Here is an 11,847-nt window from a genome sequence, read left to right as displayed (position 1 = left end):
ATTTGATATTCCAAGTTACTTATTTGTATCTATGAAGTAAATTCTAATAGTGTAGGCCCTTCACGTAACAATTGTCATTATCGTGCACAACCATTCAAGTCCAGACATATTATGGTTCAACAACCATACCCAGTCATTTACATTTTGTCGTAACTATTCCTCGTCAAAGTGGTCATACCATACCACAATCTAGTTGTGCACGCACTAGACATGTTATGTTAAGGTCATATGCCATACTCTAATGGGTCGATACCTTAAGGGCTTCAAAATATTATTAAAGGGAGTGCAATTTCTGCCCCTACGGATCAACCCCATCCCTAAATTATTCCTACTAATTAAATATATTTTTGTATTAATAATAAAAAAATACAAAATAATTAATTAATTAACTAATTAAAATATACCTTATGGCCACGAAACCAGAGAAGGTTGAGAAAATTCTTTTGAGCATATATGTAAGCTCAAAATGCTATTTTATAGATGAACCAGAGGGTATTCACTTGAGTCGGTTAATTATAGATTGAATTTAAAAATAATAATAAATTTATTCTAGATTTTGAATTTCTATGCACATACGTGTGCTACACTTCAACTTTATATTATTATTATTGTTGTTATTATCATTATTATTCACACAGTACTCACACGAGCACTTCTAAAATTTTTCAAGACATTTTATATTATTATTATTATTATTATTATTATTATTATTATTATTATTGTATGTAATCACAAATTACACACGTAAACTTTAATATGTACAATTTTATCATCGTATTATTATATTATTGTGAGTAATTTAGCTCAAATCTTGTTTTTCTTTTATATTTTTCAAAAATATAACATTGTATAACATTACAAATAAACCGTTAGGGCAAACTCATTTTTTTTCTATTTTGACCTAAGTTTCATTAAAAACAGAACATGGATAAATATAATATATTTCATTCTTACTAAACGGTATTTCATAGTACTATCCATTTGTCTCAACACCTCATGTCTCAAATAATCATTTTACTCATTACTTAGTCGTTCAACAATATTTAAATACTCGTATAAACTTCCAATATCTTAAAGGTTCATTCAACTTGCCAAGCACATGTTTCAACTATACTTGAGTATGAACTAAATATTTTATTTATATTTAATACCAGGATGTTACAAATATCCCCTACCAATTAAGGGTTTCGTGCTCGAAACCATTTATGTAGAGAATAAGTGAGGGTAGTTTTCTCGCATCTCCTTTTCTAATTTCCAAGTTGCCTCAGATCCTTTTCTATGTTTCCATTGTACTTTAACTTGGGCAATTTCTTTATTTCGAAGCTTTTTCACCTTTTGATCCAGGATAGCCACAGGCTCTTCTATGTAGTTGAGTTTGTTGTCCACCTCAATGTCATTTAGTGGTACATAGGTGCTTTCATCGGTTAAGCATTTTCTCAAATATGACACATGGAAAGTATTATGGATACTCTGCAATTCAGGGTAGGTCTAAACGATAAGCAACCTTTCCTATGCGTTCGATGATTTTGAAAGGTCCTATGTAACGAGGACTTAGCTTCCCACGCTTTCGGAATCGGATGATTCCTTTCCAAGGAGAAACTTTTAGCATGACTAAATTTCCAACTTCAAATACAATTGGGCGCCTACGCTTATCAGTATATGATTTATGTCGATCCTGTGCAGCTTTTAATCGAGCTCTAATTTGATCAAGTTATTCAGAAGTAAGTTTCACCACCTCAATGCTCCCTAGGTCTTTTTGACCTATCTCTCCCCAACATATGGGGGTTCTGCATTTCCTTCCATATAACATTTCATACGGAGGCATACCAATGCTAGAGTGATAACTGTTATTGTAAGAAAATTCTACTAGCGGTAGATATTTATCCCAACTACCTACAAAATCTAGGACACATGCACGTAGCATGTCTTCTAAGGTCTGGATAGTTCTTTCACTTTGGCCATCTGTTTGAGGGTGGTATGCAGTACTAAGTAGTAAACGAGTACCCATTTCTTCATCTGTTTGAGGGCCACCAATAGTCTTTCTTCAAGTCCTGATACTTCTTGGTAGATCCTGTGAATCGAGTATCGAGACCTATGGGCCTCGTCTAGTTTCGACCCCTAAGATCCCTATGTCGCGGAATCCACATCCAATCAAATCTGGTCTTTACACCATGAGTATTATCTACCAACTCAGTCTTCTCCCCAAAAATTATTTCCTTCTTCATTAGCCCTTCATCTGTAAGCACCTCCGAGTGTACCTTACTAATCTCTTCAAAGAAATTCGAGTTGATAATCAACTGATAAGACTTCACTGTCACAATGACTTCTTCATTCTTCCAGCTTAAGGCGTCGGCGACTATGTTAGCCTTTCCTGGATAATAATTGATGTCATAGTCATAATCTTTAATCAACTCAACCATCTTCTCTGCCTCATATTCAGCTCATTCTGCTCAAAGAAGTATTTCAAACTATTATGGTCTGTATAAATAGTACACATAGAACCATACAAGTAATGTCTACAAATTTTGAGCGCATGCACTACAGCTGCTAACTCTAGGTCATGAGTCGGGTATGTACTTTCGTGAACTTTCAGATTCATGGATGAATAAGCTATGACCTTCCCTCATTGCATCAACACGCAACCTAACCCTTGATGCGAAGCATCAACACAAACTACTAAATCCTCGTTACCATCGGGTAAAACAATAATTGGAGCCTGTGTGAGCCTTTTCTTTAATTCTTCGAGTGCTTCTTCCTGATATGTACCCCAATTGAACACTACTGTCTTTCGAGTCATACCTGTCAATGTTGCGGCTATCTTAGAGAAACCTTCAATGAACCACCTATAATTACCAGCCAAACCTAAGAAACTGTGTATCTCGGTTGGGTTTTGCGGAGTCTTCCAATTCTTTATCGCCTCAATCTTTGCCGGGTCCACCGTAATCCTCTAGGGATTGATTATGTGACCTAGAAACCGTACCTCTCGCAGCCACAACACACACTTCGAGAACTTAGCATACATTTTCTCGTTCTTAAAAACTTCTAGTACTTCTCTCAAATGCTTAGCGTGGTCAGACTCGCTCATCGAATAAATCAGTATATTGTCGATCAATGAAAACGATAACCGACTTGTCTAACATCGGCCGACATACCCTATTCATCATGTCCATAAGTGCCACGGGAGCATGCGTTAGACCAAATGACATCACGAGGAACTCGTAGTGTCCATACCGCGTCCGAAATGTTGTCTTAGGGATGTCTGCCTCCTTTACATTCAACTAATGGTAACCTGATCCGAGGTCTATCTGCGAGAACCAACTAGCACCTTGCAACTGATCAAACAAGTCGTCAATCCGTGGCAACAGTTATCTATGCTTCACCGTAAGCTTATTCAACTCACGATAGTCTATGCACGTTCTCATACTTCCATCCTATTTCTAAACAAATAACACCGGCGTGCCCCATGGGGAAACACTTGGTCGTATGAAACCTTTGTCGAGTTCTTGCAGCTGGGACATCAATTCTATTATCTCAGATGGCGACAGGCGGTAAGGTGGTTTCGCAACGGGCTGTGCTCCTGGTATTAACAATATCTGAAATTCTACCTATCGTTCCGGTGGCAACCCCGGAAGGTCCTCAGGGAACACTTCGGGATAGTCACACACTACGGGAACATCCTTTACCTCTTTGTCTCTGCAGAAGAGTTGAAAACATACGCCAGGTTGGCATGACACCCTCACCGTAACAATCTTTCGACTTTTATCATCGAAATGACGTAAAGCCCCGAACTTTCCTTATCACCATAAACCGTCACTGTACCACCATCCAAGGACTTTAACCTTATCAATCTACTCTTATACACTATCTGAGCCTCAAACTCAAGCAACCAATCCATTCCTAAAACCACGTCGAACCCTTCTAAGGCCATTACATAAAAGGTAACATGGAACTCACGCCCCTCTAACTCTATCTTACCATCCTTAACCATTCTCATTATCTTAACAGAGGTTTCATTAGCCGTTTCTACCGTAAAGGTTTCAGGCACACAACAACATTTCATTTTTGTTGACATACAGAATGTCGCATCTACAAAACTCCTATTAGCAGCTGAATCAAATAATACAGAAGCGGAAATACCGTTTACTAGTAATGTACATTTCACAACATTTAGGGTCTGTTGGCCTGTTCCTGTGTCAGCATGTAAGATCTGGTCTTTGGCTTAGACTGCTCAACATCTTTCTTCCCACTCCTTCCAGCTTCACTATTGGTACACTCCCTCCGCCACATGACCCATCTTTCCACACTTGTAACACGCGGGTTTTGCATTACAATCGGGAGCATAATGGCCCACCTTCCCACACCTATAACACGCATTCGATCTAAACCTACACTCAACGCTGTGAACCTGCCCACACTTGTGACAAACATCGGTACCCTTTAGGGTTCCATAGATATGTACCGGGTCATTTAGCACAAGCAATCCACTTCCTTTCTTTCTTCTCCTCCACCACAACCTTGTCCACTGTTAGGTCATTGTAAACCATTTCCGCTAGGTCGAACATAGAATCAAGAGTAGCAGGTCTACTTGCCTTGACCAGTGTGCGGGTGTTTTATGGAAGTCTTCTGACGTAGCACTTGATCTTCTTTGCTTCAATGTTCACCATATCGGGCAAAAGTCTTGACATACGGTTAAACTCAGTGGTGTGCTCGCGGTGTGTCATCTTTCCCGCTTTCAAGTTTAGGCACTTCACCTCCTCCCGTTCCACCTGAGCATCAACGCAAACCCTCTTCATGACCATCTCCTACATATCATCTCACTTCATAGCCTTAATCTCTGCAGGGGTCTTTCTTTGCTCAACCGTTTCCCACCAAAACATAGCTTATTTACCAAATGTTTGAGTAGCATAACCTACAACTTGGTCGGGACGGCATTCGCTAATTCGAATAACCTTGTCCATTGCGGTTATCCATTGGAGAGTAGCGGTAGCGTAACCCACACCAGTCAGCTTCGGTTGGTCACAACCTTTGAACGACTTGTAGCTGCACCTACCTCGGCTCCTCTTTCCCTCATCGACTTTCACAGACCGAACTTCACTCAACACCTCCTTCTCAATCTCCTCATCTTTCTTACTACTTTCTCCTATCTTCTCCACAGTCCTTACACGGGTCTCAGTAGACCTATCCTGTTGAAGATTCTTCGCTACAGCAGCTATTGCTTGAGTAATGGTAGCTTGAATAGTAGGGTCGAGCTGATACCCTTCATATCGCACAGTCATACTTCTCTCATCACCGGATTCAAACTGTTCTTCGGAGGGTACTCGGTTAACACATGGCTTCCCACGTCGTCCTGTGCACCCTCCTTGTCTAGTAGTCTTCCTAGAACCAGCCATTCGAATTCTAAAGGAAAAACACAAAAATCGTCACTTCAGGAACTATTTAGTACAAGAATAGTAAGGCTGCAGATAATAACAATAGCCAGCTGTGATTAGCTGATCACGTTACTCTCCATGTCCTATACACTCCCCGTCGTGAGTCCACTTGTCTTAGGTTCTACTTATAGCAGTTACGTAATCAAAGCATTTCAAATATAAACAAGTAATTCTCTTTCAAACAATTTAGCTAATTCTCTTACTCATTCTTACATCATACACAAAATAAATCACGTATTAAGCTTGCTCGAGTGACACATGGCATTCTTGGACTGGCATCTTCTTTCTTTACTTCCTTAAGTCCCATTCTCTGTTCGAGTCTAAGCATATAGGATGCTCATTCTATCGAACTTATGCTTTGATACCAACTTGTAAGGCCCCAATCCTGCAAGCCCTACAATTGGCGTGTTGGATTTACTCATAAACACAGTTCTAAAATCAGAGTTAATTAAAACCATTCGCGGAATATAAAAGTCAACCGCTCATACAAACCATTATGTACTACTTTTAAACAAAAAAACAAAAGTCTTAACGATAAACATAAACAACACGTGAAATCTTCTTTCTTTAGATGCCAGCCTTCATATTATTGTCAGGTGTCTTTCCTCAAGCTAGCTGCCTCATTCTATTCACCTGCATGCATAGTAAAAGTCAGCTACGCTGAGTGAGTTCTAGTTAATCAGTTAGCATACATCACATTCATATTCTTACTTATACGTATCCGAAGATACGTATTACATACTTTACTTATAAACTTTCTTTCATATATACTTACATACTTTCTTTCATAATTTCCTACGGTATACCATAAGCTATTTTTATCTCTACCATGACAGATATTATTAGGGTCTGATCCCTTCTGTCACATAAATTATTAGGGTCCGGTCACTTCTGTCTCAGATATTATTAGGGTCTGCTCCCTTCTGTCTCAGATATTATTAGGGTCTGGTCCCTTCTATCTCAGATATTATTAGGGTCTGGTCAATACTGTCTCAGATATTATCAGGGTCTGGTCCCTTCTGTCTCAGATATTATTAGGGTCTGATCCCTTATGTCTTAGATGTTACTAGGGTATGGCCCCTATGTCTTGAATAACCATACAATCAAACAACCATACATGTCTCGTCAATCGACCATACATTCGTTACCATAAATTCGTGCATACTTTGCATATCTTTCAGTTATATATGTGTGTATATATATGTATATAACCACACATATTCATACGATAACATACATATTCTTACTCTATTAATAACATTCCATTCAAAAACATTCACGTATCATACGCTTACCACTTAAGGTAAGTGTATTAACTATGACATAGGAGTATGCACACAGCCCTAAAAAATGTTACAGAGAAAAGGGGCTAGAAACTCACCTGTAGTCGGTTCCTCTCTGAGTTAATAGTTATACTCTTCTTCAACTGAGCACGGCTAACTGTTTAATAATTAATAATTTACAAGTATTAATTTATCTATTTTAAATGTCTTGTATTCCTAAGTTAACGGAACTAACTTATAACCACACATACTTTACATATCTTTCAGTTATATATGTGTATATATATATAACCACACATATTCATACGATAACATACATATTCTTACTCTATTAATAACACTCAGTTTGTAAACATTCACGTATCATACGCTTACCACTTAAGGTAAGTGTATGAACTATGACATAGGAGTATGCACACAGCCCCGAAAAACCTCACAGAGAAAAGGGGCTAGAAACTCACCTGTAGTCGGTTCCTCTCTAAGTTAATAGTGATACCCTTCTTCAACTGAGCACGGCTAACTGTTTAATAATTAATAATTTACAAGTAACTAAACCAAACTTATCAGTTAACGAAATAGAATTTATAAGTTCACGACTTTTTAACGGATCGGATTTCGGGTCGAGTCTCATAACTTTATTCGAACCCTAATTTGAATCGAGTTCCAAGGTTCCATTTGTACCAAAATTCTGGTCGAGTACCCATAACCCATTCGAACGGGTTTGGGCTAAGTCTTCCCTTAATTTGTTCGGCTCAAAATTTGGATCGAACCCTACCCCCATTCGATCTGATTCGCTTGCTCCCACTCAACTAAATTTGAGTCGAGTTTCTTACTTCCATTCAACTCCTTTATACGATTCGACCCCATCATTCCAGTCGACTCAAACAAGTCGGTTCCCTAATCCATTGATCCGAATCCTTGAGCCGACTCCCTACTCCACTCGATTCACTTGATCGAGTCGACTCTCCAAGTTCTAGTCGAGTCGATTGGGGACTTGAACCCCCTTATTTTGGTCGAGTCGAATGGGACTCGAACCCTTTACTCTACTCGAGCCAAACTCTAGTCGAGCCCTTTGGTTCTTAAGCAAACTGTCTGGGAGATCGGGTCTCATAACCTATTTGAAACGATCATATTCTTTTAGTCAAATCTTCTTGTACCAAAACCAAGCCCACCAACATGGTCCGAACAGGGTTTACTTTAAGTCGGGTGACTCGGTTTGTTTCGTTCTCTAACTTACAAGGCCCGATTTCTTATTATTACTTCATAACAACAAGAATAAGATGAAGATGATGAAAAGGTTTAATCTTTAACATATAGCATACCTTATAGATTTGGTTTAGGTTGAATCTTGATTCACTTATAAATCCTAGATGAGTTCTTCATTGGTAATAACCTAAAAATCAACCCTTACTACCTGTAGATATCTTGGATGGAATGAGAAGAAAAGGAATGTTTGTGTGTGCATAGGAGGTGTGTACGTGTGTCTGATGATGAAGATGATGAAATGAGGACGATTAGGGTTTTTGGAAAGGTTTATGTCTTTAAATACACTAGGCCCATGGACTTAGGCCCGTAATCATCCTTAAGTCCATTAACAACCCTAAGTTTACCCCTTTCATTCCATTAATGTAACAAAATTAAATAATGACACACGAGTACACGACAATTAATTAAATATAAACTTATTTTATTTATTAATTCTCAAAATGTGGATATTACAGCATGTGCATATTAAGCTGGTTCATGTACCTGTCTTAGTCGTTTCATGTGCATGTTTTCATTTAATAGCTGCAATAAGTTTACTAATTAAAGTAAACAATGTATTATATTGTTAATGGCAAGTATTAATAATATAAAACCGTCAATGATCATATATATATTACTATGATCCATTTCGCATATTGTTCGTAATTACCAATTAAACACGTTAAGTGGATTTTTAGTTCGTTGCCCATGATTTAACTCTCGTGGGTCATAACTCGATTGACCCCTAAATCATAAAATTATAAAATTTGATTATTAAAGCATTTTTATGAGTTTTTAAAAACTACCCTAGAAGTAAGTAGGAGAATTTGCTGAAATATACAACTGAAACTCCACATCCGTGACTAATACATGTTATCTTGAAATGTGCTTATTTGATGGAAAACACATAAGAAATGATCCATCATAAAACAAATGACCCATTTCTTCCACAATTAAAGGCTATGCTTCATATGCTTCACCTTTGTATTCACTGTCTTCTTTCAGTTTACTTTCCGAACACGGTGCCATGGAGGAAAAGGAAGATCTAGAATGGGTTGAAGCTCAAAATATTGTCATAACAACGGACCTCATTAAAGCAACGAAGAAGCATTTAAAGTTTCTCAAAGTCGTTCATCACAATGGCAAATTATACAACGGATATGTGCTAGAACGAGCTATTTTCAGGTACTTATAAGCTATGGATGGAAACAAGATAAATTGATTGGTGACAAACCTTGTGTGTTAAATGGGTCGGGTAATCGGTGCATCTATTTATCTATACTACTATATAATTCATTTCATTTGAGCATTTTAACATGATAACAGATTTATGTAATTACAATACTTAGATTTTATGGTACAATGGTACAACGTAAACCTAATATAAGGGTAAGGAGGACAATTTTTTTTCTACTTCATTCATGTAATTAATTAAAAGTTACACATTTGTCTTCTAAACTTTATTCAAGTACTAGTTATTTAAGTATAACTTAAACTTTTGCCTCCTCATCTTTCATGCACACACATAGAGTGTCGGATCCAGAAATTTTTTTGCGAGCGTAAATTTTTAGGTTTTGTTTATATATCGCTATACAATAACTTTTTCAGTCCGGCTCAAGTCGAGTCAAAAGAAAATCAATAAAAATACATCACGTCGTAACAAATGCCATAACCAATGTGTGTAAAACCGGATTGGGCATTAAAGTCGTACGTGTTACTGGTACACTGGTCGGAATGCTCAGATCGGATTAATAACCAGACGACATTGTATCTTGTTTCAAAATTATTATAATACTAAAAAAGAAATATAACAAAGGATAAGAAATCTTAGTGTTTACCGATAATTTTAAAGAAACATTTGCATATGATTTTAAATGTTCCTCAATTAAAATATTCAAAAACTTACTTAAATTACTAAAACAATAAAAAATATGTTCTACCTTGAGCATTGAGCCTAAATTGTCTACCAAATAAAACGTGCGCAGAAAAGTCTATAATCTATGTTGAAAATATTTAATGTATACAATCCATTTTGTCACCATCTTCATCTTCCTGGTTCTCTTCTGCATTTTGCATATTCACCACCTGAAACCTCCTTTGATTCCGCAAATGTTCACAAGATCCAACAAGTACTATATATATCCGACGAGTTCAAGGGGGGCAAATGCAAAATTTTACGGGGACGCACGGGATTTCATGCTTGTATAACGCTAGAAAAAAGTAATTTAAGGGGGACACCGCCCCACCCATGACTGGCTATAGGTGCGCCCCTCTGTGTGTGAATATATTTATTTTTAGACCAACCTTCCCGCACGAATTTTAAACAACTATGACTTTTTCATATGTAAATATTTTTACAAAAAAGTCACCATTAAAATGAGATTTTATTTTCATTAATTTTAGTATTTGATTTCTATGGTTTTTGTTATTTAATTTAATAAAAGTTAAAATTTTATATGATTACCGGCATATGTATTTTTTGTTGTATCAAGCGATGATTTTCTAGTAGTTTAATCATAAGTAACAGACCGGCTCAATGATTTTGAAGGCCTAAATCGGAATGAGATTTTGTGACTCTTTCATGATAATTGTTAAAAAAAAAACAAAATCAACACATATTATAGGTATCAAACTCATGACCTGCCGCTTAGAAAGTGCCTAGCTTACCACCAAACCAATACATATCTTTGAGTTTATTTTGCCCACAATAATATATATATATATATATATATATATATATATATATATATATATATATAATTTTTTTTTTATTTGAATGCCTTAATTAAGTGTGATCCTAAAACTCTTACTTGATTTCGCTAGCCACAGGGCCGGCGCTGATAAGTAACGATAACAAATTAGTTATATGTTAGTTATGTGTTTTATAGCACTCAAAAATACACTTCATGTGAATTTCAACTAGAAAACTTATGTTGTCTATAAACTATGATTTGAATGAACTATTTATAATATGCATACATTAAATTGCTACTTTTAACTTTTGTTCACTATGTTATAATTTATAATTTAAACTATCAGTACCGATATTTATCAACAGGTACAAATATTGTTGGCTTCCTTTGCTAGCAAAGTATAGCCGGTTTAAGATTAGCGAATGGCGGATAGTGGTGCCACTCGATTGTGAATGGATTTGGCATTGTCACAGGCTTAATCAGGTAAGCTTTTAGAAAAAAAAATAGCATTTTATTATCTATATATATGCTCGTGTTACGTGTATAGGATTGTATTAGGGTCGCACAAAATATAGCAATGTTTATGGTATCAGAGCTTTAATATTGAATTACTAACTTAGTTTTTTGGTTGAGAAGGTTCAATACATGGCTGATTGTAAAGATCTGTTTGGCACAATCCTTGATCCTTGTGATATTGTTATATCATCAGTTGAAGGGTCTTGCAAGAAAGAAACTGAAAAGTTATGGAACACTACCTATCCAGAAGAACCATATGAACTCAACTTCGATGACTGCTTTGATGAAGATACTAAACACAATTATGATCGTGTACCAAATATGTCGGGCTCACTAAGCACCAAATATGATCTAGTTTCGGCTGTTAAAAGACAAAGTTCATTCTATTATCAGGTGAGACACTTTATATTTCTTATCTATGTCTTTGTCTGTCAAACATGAGATTATACATATATATGCGATGTTAGCATAATTTTTCAATTAAATGAAAAAATAGAGCTACTTTTTTTTATAGTAGTACCTAATATAATGTGGTTAATCTGTTTAACTCTAATTCTTGTATATATAGTTACTTGCATTTAAAGTTAATAAAAAATAATAGTTTTGTTAATAGCTTTCTGACATATATCGCACGTGTCCTTTAATCTTGGTCTCTTCATTTCCACCTTGCTTGGTTTAGTT

General features: G+C 36.4%; 1 pseudogene across 1 annotated transcript; it reads left to right on the top strand.

Moving 5' to 3' along the window:
• Positions 1-8,973: 8,973 nt before the first annotated feature.
• On the top strand, positions 8,974-11,559 carry LOC143596138 (glycine-rich domain-containing protein 1 pseudogene; annotated as a pseudogene). The gene is made up of 3 exons (XR_013146653.1): positions 8,974-9,142; positions 11,016-11,133; positions 11,287-11,559. The product of XR_013146653.1 is annotated as a glycine-rich domain-containing protein 1 pseudogene (transcript).
• Positions 11,560-11,847: the final 288 nt, after the last annotated feature.

The sequence above is a fragment of the Bidens hawaiensis genome, unplaced genomic scaffold (assembly GCF_021521415.1).
Source record: "Bidens hawaiensis isolate Kalapana, Puna unplaced genomic scaffold, B.hawaiensis_p1.1 tig00046101_1, whole genome shotgun sequence".
Lineage (NCBI taxonomy): Eukaryota > Viridiplantae > Streptophyta > Magnoliopsida > Asterales > Asteraceae > Bidens > Bidens hawaiensis.
The sequence above is the reverse complement of the archived record's forward strand: the minus strand, read 5'-3'. Positions and strand labels throughout refer to the sequence as shown.